Source organism: Rhododendron vialii, chromosome 1a (genome assembly GCF_030253575.1).
Source record: "Rhododendron vialii isolate Sample 1 chromosome 1a, ASM3025357v1".
In the NCBI taxonomy this organism is placed as follows: domain Eukaryota; kingdom Viridiplantae; phylum Streptophyta; class Magnoliopsida; order Ericales; family Ericaceae; genus Rhododendron; species Rhododendron vialii.
Window position 1 is genome coordinate 34,604,978 of NC_080557.1, and position 27,510 is coordinate 34,632,487.

Consider the following 27,510-nt stretch of genomic DNA (forward strand, 5'->3'; position numbering starts at 1 on the left):
GAAACGAGGATGCTCACCAAATGAAATTCTACCTCAGTTTGATAAGATCCAAAGGTTATAGGGAGCATGAGGGTTCCAACCACATCGCGGCGAGTGTTGTCATATGCTTGGACTTTGACTTCTGAGGGAGAGAAATCCTTATTTTTGTACCCCAAGCAATAAGCAGCACGGAGCGGGCAAACATTAATGGCTGATCCATTGTCGATTAAAATCACCGGGACCCATTTACCATGACATTTTAGAGTGACATGGAGTGGCCTATTGTGGTCTGTTCCTTCAGCGGGCAGATCTAAGTCGGTGAATGGCATGCTTGATGGGTATGGTGTTGATGAGTGCCACCAGTTCATCTAGGGTTATACCAGAGGGCACTTTCAGGTGGGAAAGAGATTGGATGAGCCCTTCTAAATGGCGAGTGGAATGAACAAGTACATCCTAAACAGAAGTTTTAGCTTGAGTCTGTTCGAGCTGTTGCTTGACCATCCCTTCAGGGTTTTTCTCAAGACATGAAGGTTCTTAGGCTGGTGGAGCAAAAGGTTAAAGTGTTTTTGGTCAGGGTAGTGAAAGGGTTTGAGGGCTCTTTGGCTGGTGGAGCTGCGGGGTTAGACGATTCTCCGATTTGGAGGTTGGGAGGTTGATAGATACGGCAACTCCTGGTCAAGTGGTCAATCTGGCGGTACTTTGGTTCTTCACTCCATAAGTTGATCGGAGCCTTGCGCTTGGTTCCAATAGTGGTATCCTGGAGACTGGATGCTAGATTAGCGATAACCAAATCTTCCCAAAGGTCCTCTGATTTCCATTGCTCGGCTTTCATTACTGCCTTGTTCACAGTCCATTCCTCATTTCCCACTTTTATGATGATAACTTCGGAGCTGGTCCATGGTCTTACTTTGGCTCCTAGTTCGTCTTCCCATAAGTTTATCATGGCAACATCAACGTCCTTCGGGGAGGTGACCGAGGGTTCTGATTCTTCTTCTTCCACAATGTAATCCATAGGGTTAAACTCACTACTGGCCACCTCTTCCTCAGGCTCTAGGGATTCATTGTAATAGGAGGAGTTTGGGTAAAGAGGAACAGGCTCCGACCAACCATAGGCTGGCATCTCGGGTTGGTATTCCTCAATGAGCATTACAGGTAAAGAAAACATATCTAGCGGGTCATCCTTGGCTAAAAGTTGATACTCATTAAGGGTTGGATCTCATTCCCAGTCAAGAACTTCTTGAGGGATCTAATAGGTCTCGTTCTGGCCTTCGAATATCATGTATAGAGAAAGTCCATCGAGAGGGTCAGCATGAACATTCTGCCAATCAACTTTCCATCCAAGCTCGAATGGTGGTTCAGCATCCCTCTGAAAGTTAGCTACTTCAAATTCTTTCCAATCAGAAATGAGGTCTCCCCATGTATTTTCCCATTCTCCCAAGAAGTAAGGAATTTTCACAATCGGCTTAGGTTCGGTATTAAGGGTAATGAAGAGGGTTGGATCAAAATCTTGGGTGGTTTGATCTGGGGTTAAGGTGATTTGGTTAATATGAAAAGGGGTATTGTGTTGTGGTAAGAGGTTTGAGACGGTATTTGGTTTATCTGGAAGAGAGGTATCAATAACCTTATTATCGATAAGATTTTGGATCTTATGGCGAAGATGAATGCAGTTGTCGGTGGTATGGCCAGGCATCTGGTGGAATTCACAGTAAACACTTTGGTTTAGGTTTGGTGGAATGGTTTGTGGTGGTGAGAGAGGTTTCAATACCCGATTTCTGTGAGCTTCTTAAGTAATGCAGATCTGGGGGTGCTGAATTGAGTGAATGCTCGATTTTGGGATTTTGGTTTTTAGGATATTTGGTTCACTTCTACGGGCTTGGCGGATGAAGTTCCGGCCTGATTGACATTCCCGGAAAGAACATTACTGTTTTCGAAATATGCTCTTTTGGACTTTGACCTCGTTTCCTTTTTCTCTAGGGTGCCGTCTCGTAGAGCTTCTTCTACAACCAACCCAAAGTCATAGAAAGTTTTGAAATTTGGGGCGGCTTGGGAAAGAACCATGTATGGGGCGAAAGAGCTTGGCAAGTTCTTTGTAATGATTCATATTTGCTCCTTAAGATCTGGCTTGTTTTGCATTTGGGCGGCCTTCGCCCTCCAATGTTTTACAAAATCAGCAAAGCTTTCTTTCTCACCCATCTTAGTGCTTTCTAGCTCTCTCATGGTCATTTTTAGATCAATATTGAAATCATATTGAGCTACAAAGGCTATCCCAATATCTTCCCAAGTCATTTTCTTGGATGATTCAAGAGTAAGGAAGCATTGCGAAGCTAGACTAGACAGAGACTCATGGAATAATTGTGCCATGGCTTCCTTTTCAATTCCTCACATGGTGAGAAAGCCAACATACCCCTGAAGGCATGCCTTTGGATCACCAGTGCCGTCAAACTTCTTAAAGTCCACGCCTTTGAACTTTTCCGACAATTTGGCGTTCGGGAATAAGCATAGCTTGTTCATGTCGACTTCTCCTTTCCCAAGTCGCCTGGTTTCTTGGACAGACTCCTCTAACTTGCTGATCTTGGTAATAAGAGCAGCTAGCTTAGGATTTGTAGCATGTACTTCTTCTTTGGGCTACTCATACTGTGGAGGGGGTTTGGTTTGAAGCTTATCACTAATTTCTTTGCATGGCCTCTATCACCATGATCATGTCATTCTTCATAGACGCAATGGAGGCTTTGAGTTGTGCATCGACATTAGCGATAGACTGTTTGAGTTGGGTATCCAAAGCAGCCATGTTTTGCGTAAGCTCCTCTACTCCATCTCCTTGGTCGGCCATTGGTAAGGGATTTTCAAGTGGTATCTCTATTGAGGTTTCTTGTGGTGTTTTTGTTGACAGTTGTCCTTCCTGTACTACTTGAACCTCAAACAACTGAGTGCCTTCCAGGGTGTCTATGCGAACCAGTCTTCAGAGTGGACGAAACCAATTGGGTATAGCTTTCTCTTGCGAACGACCAATGTTTCAGAACTGGCAACAAAGCAGAAAGAGAAAACTCTCAACTCATCACGAATACTCTCCCTACCCTTCATCGTGCCTCCTAGAAACTAGGCCTAGGACCTACTGCGATCCGGACCTCACCTAAGGTGTTTGTACAGAAGATTTCCAACAATCCGGGTAGGTGCTGTCAGGCAGGTTAAATTCTGAATGCTTCGGAATCAGAGCCAATCTCCTTACCTTGACCATCTGAGACAGAGCAATATGACCGCTGGAATCCAGATACGCATACACTTAAGGTCGGTCCTAAATCAAGGGAGCCGTTCGGGCATGGCAAACACCGGAGGTATCTCAAACTCCATGGATTTAGAGTCTCATAGACTGACCGAATCTTAAGGGAGCCCTATCCTCTAGCCTACAGAGTGCAATGATGCATGAATGATATGCATGTATAGAAAAGAGAAGCACATAAACAGGATATATCACATAAGTCCTAACCACGGGTTCCTGTCTTAGTTGGGATGGTTCTACGGTTATGTACAAGTGCAAAGGCCAGTTTGGGTCTCAACAGAGTTCCCCGGACTAGAGTCAAGATGTACTTCCCATTGTCAAGTGTATTGCAAGACAGTGGTCGAATAGTACGATGGCTCATCATCGTCGAGGGTTGCAAGGCATCCTGGGAGAGCTTGTCACCGGTAAACCGGGCAAGATTGCCGAAACACACTAGCAAGGCTTGTGCAATGCAGAGTGTACAGGAGAGTTTCCTTTTTTAAAAGATATTGAAAATCCCCTTTGAAAATGTTTTTCAAGTTTGGCTCTCAAAATCATTCGATTCTTTCAAAAAACTTTCAAAGTTTCGAATAATATTTCCCCAGCAGAGTCGCCACTGTGGGCTTCTCGTCCGGCACGCGCTCGAAGAGTCGCCACTCGGATTTTTGAGATGGATGATCCGAGAAATCGAGAATTTGTTTGGAAAAGACTTTTGGTCTTGCGAAAACGTCGAGACTTTGGGTCCAAGAGCCACGTTACGAATGGGGAAGGTTTTGTTAAAAAAAAAAGCATCCCACTCACCCGGTAAATCGGTCTCTACTAAGCATTTTCAAAAGGGAAAATTTTAAATATCTATTAGAAAAATGGAACTCTTTAATAAAGCAAGTAAGAAGGGAAGAGACACGGGGAAGGGACACAGGGAATATATCACATTGGCGTGTATGTGTTGCTTACTGTACAGGAATGATAAGAATGATGCCAGGAAGAACAGAAGAGAAAAAAAGAACTACTCAACAAACTGCTTGGACTACGGCCACCCATCATACGACATGCCATAATACCACGCACGACATCGCAGTATGCCGTGCGGGGTACTCATCTTGTTACCAAACTGTCATCAGCACCCAGAACATCGCCAGGCAAATTTTAAAACACGTGCGCCATTTTTCAGAAACATCAGAAGGTGTACAAACATTGGATCATCTCGGAACAGTACCATTTCTTCAAACCTTGAACATAAAACAACTTTTGACGTATTTAATCGCTTGAGATGATTAAGAAAACCTTGTCTATAAGATAAAACATGGCTTGTAGATATGGTCTTGTTCTGAGAGCGCTAATGACGAACATATCAGCAACTGATGGCAGGAAAGCCCCCTCAGGGCCAGGATAGAGCCTAACCCAAGGAAACTTGGTTTTTACCTTTGATCTTGAGCTTGAATGGGGATGGACGATGAGAAAGGACAGCGGATGATGAAAGATGTGAGTGGATGGGATCGGGACAGAAAAGATAGGTATGGGTGTGAGTGGTAGTTGGGTGTTTTGGTGGATGAGGTCCCAAAGTTAGTAAGAGGCTAACTTTGATGGTGAGAAGAAAAATGGAGTAAAGTGCTTAAAGAATGTCTCTTGGGAATAACATTCTCAAGGCTTGGAAGTAGAGAGATGATGTAATGGCAAGAAGAGAGAGAAAGGTTATGAGGCCAGGCCTTTCCTTTGAGTGGAAGGGTGTATTTATGGGCAAGAGCCAAGAATTTTGAATTCAAATGGTGGAGGCATTTTCTGGGTGGGCCAAAAGTGCTTTTTCAGCTAAGCCGCTTTTATAACTGAGGCTTAAGTGAGCATAGCTTTTTGAGCCAGCCGGAACTTTACCTGAAATGCCGTGTGGTTAACCTTATGACCTCATATGGCGTAATAATTTTTACTACGTCGTGCGGTGTAGAAATGTTCCGCACGGTATTCTAAGTCCAGTCCAGGTTTTTGAGTTTTTGGTTTGAGCTTTCGGTTGGGCCTTTGGGTTTCCTGGGCTTTTTGTTTTGTCTGGGCCTTTTGGATTGAGGGAGTCTTTCATCCAAGCTCTCAAGGGTACCGTTTCCTTTATTTTATCATCGGGGCGTTCAAAGATCCTTCAAGATCCGGATTGGGATGTCTATAGCCTCCCTTATACTCCCATGCACATGGGCATGATTCGATTCCCTTAAGCACTCATCCCTCTCCCCAAGTTCCCTAGGGTAGAGTAGAGTAGAATTAACGAACGGAAAAAAAAAACTTATTTACTAGTGTGAACAACTTGTGGTTGTGGATGAATAATTTGTGTTGGTGGTATTTCCACTAATAGTCCAAGTTTTGGACCGAAGAAAATAGTCCAAAGATTAATGAACCATATACTGAGCAAAATCAAAAGTATGGATATGCTAAAAGACTCTTCGCACGAAGAATTCAATTCTTCCAGCCAAGAGACTTGGAGCATATTCAAATCATTGATTGCAGTATTAAACGGCTTAGACTTCGACTATCTCTTATAGTCCAAAACATGGACGGGTGAGGATCCACCTCCAAAGTTTATAAACCATACAAAATCTTTTAATGCAACACCGGAAAAGAGCACAAAATTCATAAATAACACCAAAAAATTGGTAAACGACACCACAAAAATTCGTAACTTTGTGTCGTCCTTTTTGACCTTTGCTGTCTTTTTTTACCAAAAATATCATAAACAATACCACAAAAACTCATACCTCCTCCATCTTTTTTAAGTATTCAACTTCGTAACTCCAACTAATGAGACATCATTATTACATTTTTCACATTATTTTTTTACCTCTACTTTTTCTACTTATCCTCTATGGAGATATTATCATTACACTTTTACTCGCTAACTTTTTAAAATAAAATATACTTTTAGGGGCAAAATATAAAATATACAAACTTTTATCTACTAATTTTACAAAATTTTACACTTATTAAGGGACAGTCCAAAATGAAATACTGGACTCTAAAAAAATGATGGATGAAGTATAATAAACCACAACAAAATTCATATCTCGGGCCAAAAAAATAATAAAATGAGTCACAAAATTCGTTAAGGGTGTACTGTACACCTAAAAGTAAACAACTAGCCACAAAAATTCTGTACGAAATACCCATTGTCCAGGCCGACCAATTAAGCTACGTTTTTGCGTCATGGAAAAACATTGTAAAGGTGACTTATATTTATGAGAAACTTATTGACGGAGGTTCCATAAACAATCTGTTCACGGAGCGTTGCAATTTCAGTCATACATTAGCGCAATTAATGCCTGAGATTCGTTTTCAATTTTGACTAGTCACAATTAATTATTACTGGTTACAATTGATTTTCAATCCGGACCGTCTAAAAACACTTTAGACGCACACAGTTACCCTCTGTAAAATCTTCTTTATAGAATAGTCCGCAGATAAGATTTTCTGTATCTTTATTGATGAGGCAGCTAGGTGGTCGAGAAGTTTAGCTGTCAAAAATCATGTTGACAGATGTGAATTTGTATGACTTTAGAACACGTTTTAGATTGGAACCCATTTTTGTCAAAATTATGATCCGATATTTCATTTTATCGATAGATGATCAATGTGATTCTTGACACGGTTAAATTTCTCGACAAATTCTTTAAAATCAATGATTTCGATTATCACAATGAACCCGAAAAACACCTCGAAATCTCAGAAGTGGACTAGTTCTTTCTTCTGTCTTTCTTTCTTTCTTTTAATTAAACTGGAAAGGAGCATAGACTGCCTAGACCAAGCTTTAATACTATGTACTAGTACCAAATTGTTGAACTTAAAAGCCAGTCAACCTCCTTGTCAAGTCAAACCGTATTAAACGTTGAGTTTCCTTGTCAATCAAACACTAATAAACGTTTTGAATTTCCATGTCAATCAAACACTACCAAAACAAAACAAACATACCACAAAACTTCATTTATCTCATTTAATACTTTTATGTTCATACGTAGAAGTAAGATGAAGGAAAAATGACTGAGACAGCAGTGCGTAGTAGTAGTAGTTTAATCCCTAAAGTGATAGTAGTATATATCAAGTCTTGAAATAATAAAAAACATGGTAAAAACAAAAACTAATGCCCAAGACGAGGTTTTTTTTATATATGTTTTTGCTAAGCAAAAAGATTTTATTAATCTTTATAAATGATTACAAAGATTAAACGGAATAAGGACACGCCAACAAAAGCCACCCAAGACCACCAAAAAGGACCGGCAAGGCGCCAACCAAAAAAACAAAAAACCTGAGAAAAGCCTAAAGTTAGGGTTTTAGCTTCTGTATTAGATGGACTTGCTCACACTAAGTAATCTAATTGTTTCTAGTTTTGGTTATACTTGGACCTCAAAACGCCCTTCATGTGTCCAATTCAAAATGACCATTGCACATTCATGAGAGCGTGGCCTTTTTATGGGCCCACTTTGGGTGAATATCTTTTGACTTGATACGACCATTGATTAATGTACTAGTTTTTAGTTTTAACTAGCACCCAATGTAGACACCCCATTTTGAACTGTCCAGATAGCACTATGTTTTGATCTTTTATTTCCCCAATGATGATTAATGGTCGAGAACAGTCTGAGGACGATAGTGCGTTTGAGCTTTAAGCCTCCCAAACCTCTTTCAAGCCCACTTCAAACCCTTCGAACCAAAGTCAAACAGCCCCAGCAAAACCCAAACTGGCTTACGCCATTATTCTCTTGGCGCACGCCAGTCAACTGCCACGTGTCAGTCATCGACCGTTGACTCAGTGATAACTGGCGCACGCCGGTCAATACATGGCGCACGCCAGTCAAGCCTAGTCAAATCACCACTTTTCAACTACGTGCTCGGGACTTTGGTAGCCACCCTGACGTAGGCTACAGTTCCCCTGATGATTGTATTCTGCAGGGACGTTCCCCTCTCTCTCCTACACACCCCATCACCTAGTCCCATGCATTAAATGCATGGGAAACTCCTTTCCCTAACCTAACCAACCCTTAACCCCAGTTGACTGCTCTCTCTCAGTCCACTCTTGTGCTATAAATACCCCCCTTGCATTCATTTGCAAGGGGTTAATCACATTGAAGAGTGCAACCCTTCTTCTTCTCCTCTCTCTTGCTCTCTACCTTTCCTCCTCCATTGAAAGAGAAAGGAGAGAACCTCACACCATTACACAGCCATTCTTTCATCTCCCATCCATCAACACTCAAGTTCAAAGCTCAAATCCATCATCAGAACTCAATCCAAAGAGGTATACCACCTTTTTGCTTACGTTCTGTTCTGACCCCTGAGGGGGGCTAGCAGGGTCAAGGCTGGTAATCAATACCAGTCCTGGCCCTAAAGCTGGCCTAAATTCAAGGATCGTAAGGAGTGAACAATGGCGCACGCTAGTAATATCGAGCCGTACGCCAGTCTTGGCGGTATGCGCACTACTGGCGTGGGGATCATTGATCATCCATTTCTTGCTTGTATTTTCTCTCATCACCTTATAGCATGCTAATAACCAATTTTACAGCTTTCTATATCCTAGAACTGTTTAGCTATAGCATTCAATATTTGCTTTCATCTGCTTCAGAAGGCCTCCGGGATCCTTCTGGTCGTGTTCCAGAGAGCCCGGAAGATGCAAAGCCAAACATTGGACAAATGATGTTACTGGCGTACGTGGTCTCATGACTGGCGTACGACAATGATGTCACGACCCAGTGGCTGGCCCTTGCATCTAGCCTAGTTTTGGCCTCTTTGTATGTCCCCACATTGTTTTTGGGGTATTCTATTTTTCTTCATGGCTTGAAGCCATCCTATCTGTCTGTAACTGTATATATTCTGTTCTATTAAACTGTGTGGTTTGTCCTGGGTGTGCGCTGGTCCTTTTCCAGAGCCCAAAGGGTTGCAAACAAAGACTGTGAGACCAGATAAGTGGAGTACGCCAGTCCTATTGTGGCGTGCGCAGGTCCAATCAACATGTAGTGGCTCGGCCAGTGCATGCTGGTGCGGATCCTGCTTACGTTCCTTCAGGGTAGCGTACTTCAATTCATTCGGGTTGCTCAGTGCTTGTTCTCAATCTATATTTATCATTGCAAGCAAGTCATCCATAAACATTTTGTCACATAACTGCAACTTGTTACAGTTTTAATCCCCATTAACTGCTCCCCCGCCCTAATTGGTGTAAAAGATGATCAAATGAGAGAAATGCAAATGTTTTACAAAAAAATGCCTGAGTAGAGACCGATCTCCGGATTGGGCGAGAGGGGTGCCATAAAACCCTTCCCCTCTCGTAACCTGGCTCCCGAACCTCAGATATCAAAGGTGACGACGGACCAGTCTATGCCTTTTCAAAATCAAACAAACGTGGCAAACGTTTTCGAGTTCGGTTCCTTGGGTGCGTTCCGCTAAAACCCGAGTGGCGACTCTGAATCGAGGCGTTTCGCCGCGCTTTTCCGACAAAAGGGCAGCACCCAAATTTTTTGTAAAACGAAAATTTCCGGGGCGCGTGCCCACACCCAAAAAGCTTGCACATCCTTGAAATATTAATAATTTTACGAGCCTACCTTGGTGTCCAACTTCACAAATGCCCATCTCCTAAAAAAAATGATCATTTCATGGGTCCACTTTGGATAAACAACTTTTGAGTTGCCCTTTATATTGGAGTTGGCTCCTCTCCCCATATTCCTCTCCAACCATCTACCACAGTTTTTAATCTTGAGCTGCCAGCGCATTAATGAATGGATCGGACGGTTGATATGAAGCCGGCATCACCACTCCCCAATGTTTAAATAGCACGACACCATTTTGTTTTTCTTTCTAACGACAGCCACAAACAGTAGCCTGACGTTGCACTATTGCAACATTTCCTTCCATATATATATACTAGCGACTGCTGGTGCCTGAAGGCACGGCTCGAACATTTAGCACACGCAAATTAAAACTGAACAACAAATTTAACCAACTAAGACGCATAGAACAAACTCAAACGCATAAATCTTGATCAAATAAAAAAACACCATCCAAAACACCAATGAAAATAAAAAATGATACACATTAATGAAAATGCGTGCCTCGAGGAGACATCTAAAAAGAGAACATGAAACATGTCAAGACTAAAATCTTCAAGCATATTGATTCTTTCATTCATGTAAAAAGAGCATAATGCATGTAATACCAAAATTAGGATAGTAAAAAAGAAAAAGAAAAGGACAAGAAAGAAAATAGTTTGTCATATCACCTAAATTGCACATTTTGTATCAAAGAATTTTTAATTGTTTTGGTCCTAGACATTATACTCCCGTAGCCTCCTTGTTCGTGCTTTGCCTAATTCAAAGAAAAACATTATCTTAGAATAACCAGTTAGACCAATGTCAACACATTGAATTTGCTTCTTTGTACATTAGTTGCTATGTTCAATGTCCTCTCCCGTTTTTCACCTTGGCATGGCATTTTCAACAATAAGGATGTGGATTTGTAGGAGCGCCCATTACTTACCATTAGTACAAACCCCAATTGTCAAGAAATGCTTAACCTGCATGATATAAAATAAAAAAAAGAATATTAGAATCAACTCTTAACTCTTAACTGTGATCATGTCAATGTATTATGATCATGCATTGGGTGAATGAACAAAAAGTATTTATCTAAAGCAAACAAAATGTGAAGATTATGAATATTGTGGTGTACTGGAGGGAACGAAAATACATATTAGATCGTACCATGAATTGAAACTTTGAGTATCTAAGTTCTATTTTGGTAGAGAGTACGTATACATACTGAGAAAAAAGAATTTAAAAATGATAGATACATGATAGGAAAGTATATGAAAACAATAGGAGATAAGAATTATAAATTTACAATGAAACCTCATTTTAGAGGCAGCCCAAATTTGGGAGCAGGTTGATAGATTGGATCTAGAATATCAATCAACTATTTCCTTCTTAAAATTTGATATACTCTTTGTAGGTTACCGAATCTGACGGTCCAAGTCCATTGAGGAGCAGGCCGAGACCAAGCTCGACTATTGGCAAGGATTACGACACGGAGGGCTTAATCAAGTTCGGCAACCATCCTGGAGAAGGTAGTTCCCAGTCCTTGGCTTCCGTTAAGGAACCTCTTCAGGTTCGGCCGCCCCTCGTATGGCGGCTCTGTTGAATTTCTCCCCTCGTGTCATCCACTAGGGTCGGCGAGACATGGGCTCGGCCACCTGCTGAGTCATGTGTTCCCTCACGTGACGAAGTGGTTATGCGAAGAGATAACGATGGGAGCACATGGGGCTTGCTAGCTCACATCCGAAAACAGTTACCAAATCTACTCAATGACGTCAGTGCAACGTCACCTAAATCATGCAAGGCACATGCCTGTGCTTGGAGAACAAACTAAGGAGACTCTATAAATACTAGAAGGATGAACCTAAAAAGGTATGCTCTACACACGCTACACCATCTAAAAACCCTAGTCTCTTACTTGATTCTCTGCACATTCTGATCCTCTCGCCGGACGGCCTTGCCAGGTAACCTCGGCCAGGTCTTAGTCGTGCGTTCACTGTGCAGGGCTGAGCGAGAAAGCTAGGAAACCCACGAGCCAACGGAGTAGGATTGCAGATCAAAGGACCACGGGCCACACAATTGGTGAACCCGACGTGAAATCTAAACTTCTGATCCAAACGACTCGGACCTCCTTCAGCCCACCCTCCTCTTAATAACCATCACAGCTTCAGTCACCATGGGCGGAGATCTGACAGACGCCACCGTCTCAGGGGCCAAAGACGCCAATGGAAACACAATCCTTCCACCATTTTCGGAGAGGCACATGTCCATTTCACTTCCCCCCAGTTCAGGCCTCTCCCCAGTGGCGGACGACGTAACAACGGCCTACATCCGCTTGTTACAGTGTCGCGACGAAGATAGGGACAACGAGCTGGCAACTCTGAGAGCAGAAGTTGCCCAAATGAAACAACAGATACAACGAGACGCCACTCCCGCTACATCTAAATCAGCGGGAGGCAGAAGTGGGAGGCGACGAAAGCAAACACCACCCCCACCACCACCACAAGAACGTCCTCACGAAACTGGTCACCGCGGCTCCGTCAAGGACTGCCTTGGCATCCCACCAGACCCAGGTGATGCGAGGGAGATCATACTTTACAAGCGGCACACGACATCCGGAACACACCGCTCAAAAAGCCACCACGATCGAACCAACACTAGGGATACCGAGTCGTTTACAAGCACATACTTGACTGGTCGCGCAGAGTTCTCTCGCACAACGGTTTCCCACCGTAGCCGAGATTCCGTGGAGACCAGACTCCATGTATCTGAACGTCTCGGGGAAACCTCGGCAGAAAATTTCGACAATAACAACCAAGCTCGACGAAACGGAAAAGGCATGCGTATTGAAGAGCCGAACAATGAAACCAAATCCCGTAGGGACGGAGGAAAGTCTGTTGATGGACATCACCGGGCGACAGCAGATTTACGAGACAAGCTCCGCCATTGAAACCATGAAAAGTCCCCGAACAGAGACTCCAAGAGAACGAAGATGGATGAGCACGGCAAGCCACCGCGCCCTGGTTTTGAACGGCAGCTGAAGGACCTCGGTGTTTCTCCCTTCACACCCCACATAATCAACACGACGGCCGAATCCAACTTTCACCTACCAAAGTTTACAAAGTTCGATCCTACCACATGCGAAGCCTACACCCACCCGATTCATTTCTGTCAAACCATTGAGCTATGCACCACAAAGGACGAAATCAAATGCAAAGCATTCCCGTCCAGCCTCGGCTCCCTTGGACTCAAGTGGTTCAACAAATTGCCCGCCAGATCCATACGGAACCTAGCCGACCTTGAACGCGCTTTCAACACCCGTTTCATCACAAGCAACAGGATGGCCAAGGAGCCTGAGTCATTGTCCCAAATGCGAAAACTCCCATCCGAAACTCTCCGTCAGTACGTCGAACGATACTGGCAACTGTTCAACGAAATTCCTGGAATCGACGAGTACTGCGCCGCAAGAACCTTCAAAAATGGCTTGGAAATTAACAGCAAGATTTTGGATGAACTTGCTATTCGCCCACCCCATGGCATGGGCGAGTTGATGCACATTGTGGAACGGTTCTACGCTCATGAAGAATTTTACGCGGACCGTGCGGCTCAAGGGCTAACGAATTCAACCACAAGCTTCTCAACGGGCACACCTTAGCTGACAGCACCAGTCACAACGCAGCAGCCTCAGCCAAAGAAACTTCTCCACAACATCAAGGAAGGAAAGAAGCGCCAACCGAAGGTACATGACTATGTGGCCCAGACCACATACTTCAAAGAACCCATCTGGTCTTTTTTGAAGGAAATCATGAGGCAACCGTGGTTCGAATGGCCAATAGAAAAGCTGGGCACAGACACTGGCCAAGCAGATCAGAACCCATGAAAGAAGTGCTCATACCACAACGAGCTCGGTCATTACACAACCGCATGCGCACCATACAAAGCACTATTGGAGTGTCTGGCAATACAAGGCCATCTCGATCAGTACATCGATCAAACCAAAACGCCCACCCGCCCACCTGTTGGCAATCCCAACCCAAATGAACCGCGACCAATGATACACGTTATCCACGGCCCCGTAACAAAGGAATCTGAATCCAATCTTCAGGCCGACCTCAGTTGAGCATCCACTTCCAAGCAGGTACTCGCGGTAGGACCTGGATCCAAACGTCTACGACCAGAAGAGTTACCCAAATGGACAATTACTTTTACCGAGCGCGATCTCAAATGTGTGCAAACACCACACTCTAACGCCCTCGTCATAACCGTCCAAATTGGAGTACATGACGTCAAGCACATTCTAATCGATCAGGGAAGCTCGGCGGAGGTCATGTATTATGACTTATTCAAAAAGCTTGATCTCTCAGAATCAGCTTCGCAACCCGCCGAAGTACCTCTCATCGGATTCAACGGAGCACCCGTTTGGCCACTTGGTCGAATCTTCCTGCCAGTCGTTGTTGGCTTGAAAACGTTGAGCTTTGAGTTCATTGTCGTCAACGTACCTAGCCCATACAACGTAATTCTTGGCCGAACCTAGCTACACGGCATGCAAGCAAACGCCTTAACCTACCACCAGGTCGTTCGCTTCATCGGCATCAATAGGAGACAAGAAGATCTACGAGGCGACCAAATAGCCTCCAAAAAGTGCTACGTCTCAGCCGTCCACAATTCCACCAAATCCAAGCAAGTGCAATAGGTTGAAATTCCAGACATCACCATGATCGACGACGTCGGCCAGCAAGCTGAAGACAAAGCAGAAGAGGACCTCGTCCAAATGCCAATCAACGAGGATGGCTCCCGATTCTTCTTAATCTGCTCTTCCATCAGCGAGGCGACCGTGTAGAAATGTACCATTACCTCAAGAAAAACATAGAAGTTTTTGCTTGAACCCCCAACGAGATGCCGGGGGTCGATCCCAATTTCATCAGTCACTCTCTCAACATCAAGAAAGATGCCAAACCTGTCATCCAGAAGGCACGGCGTTCTGCAGCCAAACACGCCGATACCGTCGTTGAAGAAGTCAAACGTCTGCTGGAAGCCAACGCCATCCAAGAAGTATAATACCCAACATGGTTGTCCAACACGGTGGTCGTTAAAAAGAAAAACAGCAAATGGCAAGTTTGCGTGGATTATACCAATCTCAACGACGCTTGTCCAAAGGATTGGTTCCCACTCCCGAAGATTGATCAACTTGTGGACGCAACAGCAGGCCATGCTAGATTAAGCTTTCTAGACGCTTACCGTGGCTACCACCAAATTGCCATGGACCCCGACGACATGGAGAAAATTGCTTTCATCACACCATATGGCATCTTTTGCTACCGCGTCATGCCCTTTGGGCTCAAGAATTCAGGCACAAGATTCAACAGAGCAATATTCAAGATGTTGCAAGAACAAATCGGCCACACCGTGGAAGCTTACATTGATGACCTCATCGTCAAAAGCAAGAAGGAATCTAACCACCTGCAAGACTTGGCGGAAGTCTTTGAAATCCTCAAACTACACAAGCTACGGCAGAATCCTGAAAAATACGCATTCGGGGTGAGCGCCGGGAAATTCCTTGGACACCTGGTCACCCGACGTGGTATTGAGGTCGACCCTAACCAAATAAAGGTTGTTAAAGACTTGCACCCACCAAGGACAATCAAGGAAGTACAGAGGCTCACTGGGATGGCAGCGGCTCTAAACCGATTCATCAGCAAATCCTCAGACAAGTGCCACGCATTCTTCCATGCCTTGAAAAGAAAAAGTCGACGCAGCTTTGAGTGGACCCCGGACTGTAACTCCACCTTGGCCGAACTCAAAGAATACTTAAACTCAGCCCCGCTATTAGTTAAACCCAAGGAGTTCGAAACTTTGTATCTCTATCTCGCCGTTTCCGCCCACACAACCAGTTCTGCACTTGTACGGCGGGATGGCACAGATGATATGCCAATCTATTTCACAAGCAAGACACTCCTTCCAGCTCAAACTTGTTACCTACCCCTTGAAAAGTTAGCCCTTGCTCTCATTTCGACGGCTAAGAAACTCATGCCCTACTTCCAATCACACCCCATTGTCGTCTTAATAGAGCACCCCCTCAAAAGCCTTTTTCGGAAGGCTGATCTATCCAACAGGGTCTCTAAGTGGGCAGTAGAGCTAGCAAACTTTGATATCCATTTCGAGCCACGAACGGCAATCAAAGGGGAGGTTCTTGCTGACTTCATTGCTGAGCTTACTCCAGAAGATACAGAATTTCTCAAACACGCCCATCCCAACACACACCGTCGGCGAGCATCAAGTGTCGCCGAAACCTTGGCACCTTTTCCAAGGGGACTTCTGACGCCTACATGTTGACGGAGCATCTAACAGCGACGGAGCAGGGGCCGGGGTCATCTTAGTCTCCCCTTGCGGGACACTACATGAAAGTGCTATCAGCATCGACTTTCCCGCTACCAACAATGAAGCCAAGTATAAAGCCCTTTTAGCTGGCCTATGAGTAGCGACCACATTACACGTCAATGATCTGGTTGTCTTCTGCGACTCCCAACTCATCGTTAACCAAGTTCTAGGTGACTATGAAGCACGGGACTCCAGAATGCTGAGATACCAAGCAATCGCAGCCGAGCTCATCAGGAAATTCAAAAATTTCAGGATCAAGCAAATCAATCGGGAATTCAACGCCCACGCAGATGCACTCGCCGGCCTAGCCTCGGCATCAAAAGCTTCCGAATTCAGAACCGTCACCTTTGGAAAAATTGAGCACCCATCCTTCGACACAACACCAGAGGTCCTCAACGTTGAGCTCGGCCCAAGTTGGATGGATGAGATTGTTGCTTTCCTCCGCAACGACACGTTACCACCTGACAAAAAGGGCGCTTATCGCATCAGGAACAAGGCTGCTTACTATTGGCTCTCCTAAAGTGGCCAACTCTATAGGAAATCTATCTCCGGCTCATACCTCTTCGTGGTCCACCCAAGCCAAGTACCCGAGATTCTCGCTGAACTTCATTCAGGGAGCTGTGGCTGCCTTTCCGGCGGCCGTTCACTTTGCCAATGAGCATTGAGTCAGGGATACTTTTGGAAGAACATGAAGAAAGACTGTGAAGAAATCGTTTGCAAATGCCGACCATGCCAACTATTCTCTCCCATACCAAAGCAACCCGCCCAGAACCTCTCCCCCATCACCAGTCCTTGGCCCTTTGCACAATGGGGGCTCGATATTATTGAAAAGCTACCAACGACCCCTGGAGGCTTCAAGTTTCTAATCACCGCAACAGAATATTTCTCCAAATGGGTGGAGGCTGAGCCTCTGGCAACGATCACAGAAGCCGACGTACGAAGATTCGTCTGGAGAAACATTGTCACTAGATTCGGCATACCCTATGCCATCGTCTCAGACAATGGAAGTCAATTCGTCGGCAAGGACCTAACAAGCCTTTGCGCCGAATTTGGGATTCGCTTCTTTAACTCAACTCCAGCGTACCCTCAAGGAAATGGTCAAGCCGAGGCCACGAACAAGACAGTCTGCGCTGGGATCGCGTCGCCTAAACTCCAAAAGAGGCAAGTGGGCTGAAGAACTACCACGCATACTATGGGCTTACCGCTCCACACCAAGGCGCTCAACTGGCCAAACACCCTTCTCAATGGCATTCGGCATGGAGGCCGTAATTCCCTTAGAATCCAAGTTCCCCACTCTGAAGCAGAGAACTTCGATCCAAAGGCTAATAACGAAGCAGTAGAACAGGAACTGATTTTGGCAGAAGAGAAGCGCGACGACGCACAGTTAAAGCTCGCCAAGTACCAACAGCAAGTGGCAAGAGGCTACAACAGAAGCATTCGAACCAAGACCTTCAACCAGACGACTTAGTTTGGCGAAAAGTGGTGCAAGCCAGCAAGAAGCAGAAATTCAAACCCCAAGTGGGAGGGTCCCTTTCGTATTGTCAAAATAGCTGGTAAAGGTGCTTACGTACTCGAGGACATGACTGGGAAAGTTATTACCAATCCATGGAACGCACAGAATCTAAAAAAGGCATACATGTAATTGAAAATACCAACAGTGCGCCCCATGTTCGGCCACTAACTATCCTGTTTTTTATTATCTTAAGCTTTTTTATGACAGCATTGGCTTCGGCCACTACATGGTCAATTTCTTTATGTTGGCTTTGGCAAAAATCTTCGCATTCAACTTGTATTTCACGCTTCCAAAAATCAAAGAAGTATCTTGTTTGGCAATCAATATCCTCTGCAAATCTTTACTTGTCTTCCTCAATGTAAAAATTACACTCGGTACACCCCGCCAACCACAAACGTTGACTTCGGTCACACCCACAAATGGCTTTTACGCCCCTGCTTTGGCCACTATAACCGCCCAAAGAAGCAAAAATCGGACATATGGTCCACCGAGCCTAAGACACACATCACCTCTGTAAGTTGGGCTTCGGTTCGGCTTGGTAAGACAGCAAGGTCGGCCAATGCACAGTTACACTCACGGCTCGGTGAGCAACCACCCATAAACATTTAACATTTCAAGACCCTTATACCTTGACAAAGGGCTGGAAAAATTGGCCGAGCCCCAATCTCATGAAGGGGGCTCCTATCTAACTTGAGGTGATCAACCGACTTTCCAACAAGTCTATTTTTACCTCCATACTTTGGCCAAGGCTCGGCGAATATTCCACTATAGACAAACCAATTCCTACATTGGCTAATATTTTAATATTTGGCCGAACTTAGACCAAAGTGGGGGCTATAGATATCTACCATCCAAACAAAGCAAGCCTTTTTAAATTAAAAGGCATGAGAAAAATCAATCAAAGTTCGGCAAAGCTGATACATTGCAAACATAGAAGTCAAAGCCATTCATTGGAAAAGAGACAAGTGTTATAAAATCCCATAAACTGAGAGGTGTGGCTTAGTAAACTGTTCGGCGTCGACCCCCCACAAACTATTACATCTGGCATGGTAAAATCCAAGCTTGGATCCATCCAGTCCAGCAAAAAATTAAAAAGTTCAAGGATCAAAAGAGTTCACAAAGAGAAACAATCAAACTTGAGGAACGTCCTCAGGAACAACATTAGCATCGGCCTTAGGATTTACATCAACATTCGTAGTCTCTTGCACAGCACCCTCGGTAACATCGCCAAATTTCTGCCCAGCGGCCCCATCTCCACCCTCGGCATCATCACCAGAGACTTCTTCAATCTCTTCTTCACTTTCAGGGAATTCCTCGGGAGGAAGCGGCGCACACTCCTCATCCGTGTAAGGCAAGATGAGCTCGGGAACGACGGGGGCAGGAATGGACTTGTACAAGTTGGAGTCGAATTCCAGCTGAAGTGCATGGGCAGCAGCAGCCACGCCATCCTTGTAACCCTTCTTGTATGAAATAGGAACCCTTTTTTCCACCTCCTCGTTCACCATCTTCCGAGCATCTCTGATATACTCAGCACCGGCTCGGTCAAAACCGGCCTGATAAGCTTTCTCGTCAACCTCCTTGTAGGGAGGTATTGCCGAACAGATAAAGGAATAACCAAGCACGTGATACAAGAGATCACGGGTTAAAACACCATGAGTGGTGGTCGGCGATACGAACAAATGGCATGAGAGGTCATTGGCGTAAACTGACTGTACGGCAGAATGAGACATACCGTTATATTGGTCCAAATAGTTAGACAAAGACCAAGTTACACGTAAAGTAGCTAGGTCCAGGTAATCTGTTCGGCTACGAGATAGCCGAACAAGGAAAGAGCTCCATATCAAGAATAGGAGCAGAGGGAATGCTCTGGAAGATTCCAGAGTAGTCATGTCCCATAAGGGATAAGATTTCGAGAATGTAGGATCTAGAAAAGATACCCAACGGGAATGGGATGTTCGGCTTTTTATGGAAAAGAGTCCTACAAGGATTAAGGTAATGAACTGATAAGGGAACGAGAATCCAAGATATCCTGGGTTTCCTATACGAGGTAGGAAACCTAGGGCAACACGGATACTTGGACAGCAAGCATCCATGAATTTATAAATATAAGGTAAACATAGAGGTGAAAGGTACGCAATACGTTACATTATTCAATATTTCCTACTGATAATTAGGGTTTCTCTACTAGTACGTGATACTAACTTTGCCATTGGAGGGCCTTTGCCACGAGAGGCAGAGGTGCACTCACCCCCTGTCTATTTTGCAGATTAGGGTTCCGATGACGAATTAGGGTTTCGGTGAAAAGGCACGAATAAGCCGTTGCAATCCAATTGATCTGAAGCATCAATTGTTTTCATCCCCCCACAATTGGCGCCGTCTGTGGGAAAGGAACCAAATTTTTCTGAAAAATAATCATGATGGAAGAAGATCCAGTTACGCCGTTTAGTCCAAAGGACCAGTTGGGTGGGGGAAGAGATAAATCCCCACCAGGTGCTCTGAGAAAGCCCACTGGTAGACATAACAGAGATAACTCCAAAGAAAGAGGAGACAAAACTGCCACCGGCTCCACGAGAAGGAGTAAGTCTCATCGAAGAGAAGAATCAGTCACCCATTCAAGAAGTATACACAATGATAACGATGTCCTCGATAAAAAGAGAAGGGAAATCGAGGAGTACGCTCGTTTGATTAGAAATAATTAAATTTTGTCTTTAGAGCTCTCATAATTAAGTATTTGCTCTTTATTTTGTATAATTAACTCTTTTTTGCCCCATTTTGCAAGTTTTTATTTTTAAGTACTGATCTCTTGCTTTACGAGAGATGCATTCTCTCACAAATACATCTCCTTTAGTTCAAAAAATAAGCACTTTCTTAGCCGAACAAGGCCTTAATAAAAAACTAATTTTGTTACCCATAATAGTAAATAAATCACTCAAAAAAATTTCCAAAATGCTAAGAGTACCGACAAAATGAGTACCGACAGCCGACAGGCATGTAGGGCCCACTTTGAGTCTCCCACGGATGATCCGAGCCGTTCAATAATTTTTTTAGAAAAACAAGTGAGTCTGTGAATAAACAACTCAATTTGATATGCATAGGTGCTCGATCTAATTTTTTCATTCAGATTTCAGTATCCTATAATCTGAGTGAAAAGTAGAAAGATTGGATTGAGGACTTACACATAACAGATTGAGCTGATTTTGCATAAATCCTCTCATTTTTTTTATAAAAAAAATTATTGAATGACATAAATCATCAATGCGGTTGCCGGAGTAGGTCACACGTGCCGGTCAGTATCCTATTGGTACCAATAGTAGGACTCAAAATTTTTTTGGTAGTCTGTGCTCAAGCTATTTGGATGTGCTGATAAAAAAAAAACGTACTGTATCTAAAATTTACAATTGGAGGTGGTCTTAAAAAAAAATTGTTCGAAAATATTTTAGAGAATGAAGTCATTTTTTCATGAGAGAGGAGAGCTTTTTGTTGTTGCTATAATTTTGATATAAATAGAGATCGAGAGATTTGTTTCAAAGCAAAAGACAAAAGGCTAAAAATGTCAATTGCAAGAAAGTGCCAGACTGAAATGTTGCCTTATCCGAGGAAAAGTAAAAAGGAGATAGCGAGGAGACTTGGCTAAATGTGGTGATTGTTTAGCAGGCGTTATAGTGCGCTGGTTAGACGGACCAATTTTTTAATGTGGGCTTGGACTAGAGATGTCAATGGGGAGGGTTGGGATGGATATCACTATCCCCATTTTCGATCTCCGAATTTAAATTCCTCCCCATATCCGCCCCAATCTCCACCGGAGATTTATTTTTACCCTTCATCCCCGCTCCAAACAGGGAACGAGGATCCTCGTGGGAAATTGGGGATCCAAAAATTCTAAATTTTTTAAAAAAAAAGTCTCCTGTCATTACAAAATACAAACCATGAAACCAAATTCACCAAATTCAAAAAAAAAAAAAAAACAATCTAGGCTGCTGTGGGCAGCGTGCCCGGAAAAAATGGGCGGATTGATGCGCGCGCTTTCTTTTGGCAGACGAGCGCTCAATTCAGAGTCGCCACTTGGGTTTGAAGGTCTGACACCCAAGGAACCGAACTTGAAACGCTCGCTACGTTGTTTGATTTGAAAAAGGTGAAGGCACCAGTCCGTCATAACCATATCTGGGTTAGGGAGCCAAGTTACGAGAGGGGAAGGGTTTTAAGGCACCCCTCTCGCCCAATCCGGAGATCGGTCTCTACTTAGGCATTTACGAAAACATTTGCGATTCTGTTTGATTAATCAATTCTTTAGCCATTTAGAGGCGGGGAACAGTTTAATGGGGATTAAAGCTGTAACACATTTGCAGGATGTGAATGATAGCATGGATGAGCAGTTAGTATAAGATGAGAACAGACTGCTATGGGAGTTTAAACAAACTAGGAGGCCCCTGTTTTGGAGTGACGTGTGCAGGAAGAAACTAGCATGCACTGAACAAGTCACTGCATGTTGTTCACTCCTGCGTGCGGAACTCTAAGACACGCGCGTGCCAGTGAACTCAAACCCACAACTCTTATTCTCAAACCCTCTAGACTCTAGAAGGACCAATGCACACCCAGGACAAACCAAGAAGTTTATAGGCAACATATTATACAGTTCTAAACAATGTTTAAAGGCTAAAAAGCCCTACAAACTAACAAAATACGCCATAAACAGTGTGGGGACAAAATAACGGCCTAAAGCCAAGCTACTCGTGCAAGGCCACTCACTGATCAGAGGCAGACTATCGCGCGATGGTCTCACTCTGGCGCGCAACGGTGCGCTCAGGCGAGCGATGATGCGCTCTAGCGCGCGATGGTCTGAGCTTTTTAACCAGTGTGTGGTTTACATATTTCTGGGTTTTGGGACAGGTCCAAAATGATCCCAGGGGTACTCAATAACAACAAAAATGTAAATTAACTACAAACTAGCAATTTCTAACAAAGGAAAGTAGTAAACTGGTTTTTAACATTCTTAACAGTGATTTATACGTAAATATGTAAATAAACACAAAAACAGCAAGACACTAATCCCCACGAGGACCGTCGCGCGAGACCTAGCATAGTCGTGCGCGTGACTGGGTCCATCGCGCGCTGGTTCTTACCACAACGATTTTTGAAACCTTGCCAGCTTTAGGACCAGGACTGGTATTGATTACCATCCTTGGTCCTGCCAGCCCCCCTCAGGGATCAGAACAGAGAGCAGAACAAAGGTAAGCTATACCTTTGGTTTTTGAGTTTGAATGATGTTTGAGCTTTGAGGTTGAAAATAGGATTTGAAGTATTTGTTTGAGTGGTAGATGCAAAGAACAAGGTAACTTGTTGCATGGTTGAAGTGTGAAAATGAGGTGTGAGGCTTTTTGTAACCCTTTGAATATTTTTGGAACCCTCTGAAAGAGAAACAAATGGGGATATATATAGGGAGGGATGGTGATAAATCTGGTTGGTGCAAGGAGAGGAGCTCAGCCAGTCCACGAGGCTGGCTGAAGTTTGCTTGGTGGCTAAGCTTCCCAGCTGATAAAGGTGATGGGGACATCTTGGACCATTGTGTGATGGAGTCAGTTTGACGCACGATGGTGCGCCCTGGCGCTTGATGGTCAACGGTCAAGCTTTGACTATTGACCACCACCTGGTAGTTTGACCATCGCGCAATGGTTTTAGTTTGGCGCGCGATGGTGCACCTCGGCACGGGATGGTTGCGCCCTGGCGCGGGTGTACCACCTACTCATGCGTTGGTCAACGGTCAAACTTTGACCATTGACCAACACTTGTCAAGTTGATCTACCCGCGCAGGCTTCAAATCAGCGTGCGTCAGTAGGGTTTTTGGCCTTTTGAAGTGGTTTAAGCTAGGATTAGGTTCAAGGATTTTGCAAACACTCAAAGCTCAAACACTTATCGTTCCTGGGGTGTTCTTGATCCAATTCATCATCGGGGAATTAGAAACCGTAAGTAAACTAATCTGGAAGCCCAGATTGGGGTGTCTACAGTAGCCTCTCTTTGACGGCACTTGAAGCACCATCGACTTGGTACAAGTAACGTCAAAGATTTTTAGACACCCCTCAAGGCAATCCAAAACAAAGCATACTAGCAAAGTAGACTTGTAAACTTAAGGAACCTAATTAGTGGAATGGACGGGTGGTCCATTGCCAGAGATGGAAGTAGAAGTGGACGAGTGGATCACCGCTTGTTGATCTAATTTGGACAGGACAGGCTGTCGCTGTAGATGTTGACAGGACAGGTCGTTGTTGCTGGGGATCAAGCTATCCTTGGCACGAAGCATTCCAACAAACACGGGTAGGTCGCGTCAGGCAGGTTGAATTTCATCTGTTGGGAATCAGAGCCAATCTCCTTATCAAAGACCATTCGAGACAGAGCAATTAGGCTGCTGGAAGATGCACTTGAAGCTAGACTGAAGTAGAGGTAGTTGTTCAGGGAAGGCCGAGGCGTACTCTCCTGGGGAACAACTAGTTGCGAATGGGTGGGCCATCGAACCATATTTTGATCGTCATTGATGATATGGCTGAACATCGCCGAATGACTAAGGCATCGCTGAGTGGACTGAGACAGACAATGTGGCTGATTATTATTGATAATATGGTTGGCCATGCTTCAGGATGATCATGCCGTTGATAATTGGACAGGACCAGCTGATCATACTTCAGGATGAACGTGTCGTTGTGGATAGGACAGGACCGGCTGTCGTTGATTTGGAGACGGGAAGATCAGTGTGCAGAATAATCAAGTTATTGAGAAATTTGACAGGACCCGCTGTCATTGAACGGGAGACAGGAAGATCAGTGTGCAGAATGATCAAGCCGTTGAGAAATTTGACAGGACTAGCTGTCGTTGATTTGAATGGGCGGATCATCAGTCTAAATGATCGAGCCGTTGAAGATTGGACAGGACTGGCTGTCGTTGATTTGAATGGGTGGATCATCAGTCTAAATGATCGAGCCGTTGAAGATTGGACAGGACCGACTGTCGTTGATTTGAATGGGCGGATCATCAGTCTAAATGATCGAGCCGTTGAGCATGGGACAGGACCAGCTGTCGTTGATTTGGGTGGGCGGATCATCAGTCTAAATGATCGAGCCGTTGAAGATCGGATAGGACCGGCTGTCGTTGATTTGAATGGGTGGATCATCAGTCTAAATGATCGAGCCTTTGAAGATTGGACAGGATCGGCTATCGTTGATTTGAATGGGCGGATCATTAGTCTAATTGATCGAGCCGTTGAGCATTGGACAGGACCGACTGTCGTTGATTTGGATGGGCGGATCATCAGTCTAAATGATCGAGCCGTTAAGCATTGGACAGGACCGGCTGTCGTTGATTTGTTCCGCAGAAGATTTCATCGCATCTGGCTATGAGAACAATATCGCAGGAGATTTTCAATCGCATCCGTCAGCAAACAAATCGTGGATTCAGGGAGATTTCTTCGCATCCGCTGACCAACAATAACAAAACTGCAAAAGATTGCATCGCATCCGTCGGCCAACAAATCGAGAGTTAGGGAGATTTCCATTGACTCCACCAAACAAATAGAACAATACCACAGGAGATTGCATTGCATCCTTCGGCAAACAGATCGTGGATTCAGGGAGATTTCTTCACATTCGCTGACCAACAATAAGAAAACTGCAGGAGATTGCATCGCATCTGTCGGCCAACAAATCGAGAGTTAGGGAGATTTCCATTGCCTCCGCTAAACAAACAGAATAACACCGCAGGAGATTGCATCGCATCCTTCGGCAAACAAATTGTGGATTCATGAAGATTTCTTCGCATCTGCTGACCAATGATAACAAAACCGCAGGAAATTGCATCGCATCCTTCGACAAACAAATCGAGAGTTAGGGAGATTTCCATTGCCTCCGTTAAACAAACAGAACAAAACCGCAGGAGATTGCATCGCATCCTTTGGCAACAAAGACTTGATGGAAACCATTTGAGCATAAGCTCCCACAAACTGGCCACCTTCCTGTTTTCAACAGTTGATATACACAATATGCAAAGATGTATGCTATATGAATACACAAACTGAAAATGTAGACCCTAGCTAAGGGCGGCTCCTAGGAGGACAACGATGCTTAAGGACTATCACTGAGCCCTAATACTTTACTGCCTTTGCTTCTGAGACGCGCACCCAAACAAAGAGACATTTAGTGGGCTGGCATGCCCAGTTGATTGAGTAGCGGCATTGGGCCTGAGTGCCCATTCTTTGGTGCTTGCGCAACCTTACCCTAGAGATATGCTTTGCTTGGCCTTGGGCCGACGTGCCCTTGCCGTCCACGAGATTCCACTGCTTGCGGATTACAGATACTAGGGTAGTAATGTAAAAATTGCATTTTCCAGTTTATTGACATGTAAACCATGCGCTAATATCTAATTTGCATTGACAAGCAAACTGAGTCAACACAGACACACATATGTGTACAGACTCGCCTAGCTCAAACAAAAAGGGAGAAAAGAGCCCCAGGATTCAACACTGACCCTTAGACACATGGAAAATAATAAAATTTTAGGCATTAATGTGCCAAAACTCACAATATCCCTTTAGACATGTGAAACTGACACTTGCATAAGGTCAAATAGCTGTACAATGACCTGTACGAACCAACAAGAACCGAGAAAAGCATCTCGATGCGACAATGGATTGGAAAGTTGGAAAAATGTCACAAAACAGACATAAAGACGCAGGATGACATGTATAGGCCTGGACTGAAACCGACACCCCCGTGCAGTACATTAGGTCTGCAAAGTTTAACAAAACTTGGCAAAAGCCCCTTGAACAGGACTCGAAGGTAGTAGCTGACTGCTATTGTTTGCTGCTGGAATTGAAGCAGCATGTGCAGGGTTGAGACCAATGCGCATAACTATGAACAAGGGCACGTGAAAATCAAACTAGCGTGCATGAATACAAACCTGCCACGGCTGCTTACACTAGACTTCGCTGAACTTAGAATAAACTGTGAGACGTTAAACCTCGCTAGCATTTCGTTCTATTTTTTATGCTTAAAATCTTTTAAGGCTTTTGCTCAGCTTTGAAATTGAAGTAGTAGTTTGAAACAAAATTGAAAGATGAAAGGTTTTTCCCACTTTCTGCATAGATGAAGCTCGTCTTCTTCTCGACCACAGTGATGCACCAAAGCCTTGGATCAAATTGATAGATTGTGACCGAGTCTCGAAGAGAGACTACCTATGTATCCCTTTTTGGGAATCAAGTCAAGACGTAGTTCAGGCTAAGGTTCACTCGTGTGTTTTACCTCTCTTTTTACGCTCTAACTTTTACCTAGAACTGCCTGTTCAGGTCTTCGGTCTAGAGAGCTTTCAAATATTGCCTATTTACTTTTGCCTAGACCGCCTTCATAGGTTCTCGGTCTAGCAGGCTGCTATAACTTTTGCTTGGAAATGCCCACCCTTGGGGTTTTCAGCCCAACGAGCTTCTCTCAGGGAAAAGACTTTTGAATTGATCCATGCTAACCGATGTATTGAATTTGTTGCTATCAAGGTCGATGATCTTGGGCCGCAGCCCCAAATAAAATGGCTTTTGATAGTACAGGGTCCAAAGTGCTTCGGTTGACATGTCCCGCTCGAGGCCACTTTTGAACTTTCTAACTTGTGCTTGGCGGAACGCTGTTCCTGCAAGCTTGAACATGGTATGAGGCGCTGAACCTTCTAAGTTTTGCTTTACATGATTTGGCATTTGGTAGCAAAGGGATTTGATGTTCCTTTATCTCGGGATCAACGTCGGGCGTGTCTTTGTGAGACCTTGCCAAGACATCAATGAACTCTTTGAGCCTGTCTGACCGGGCGCAATACTT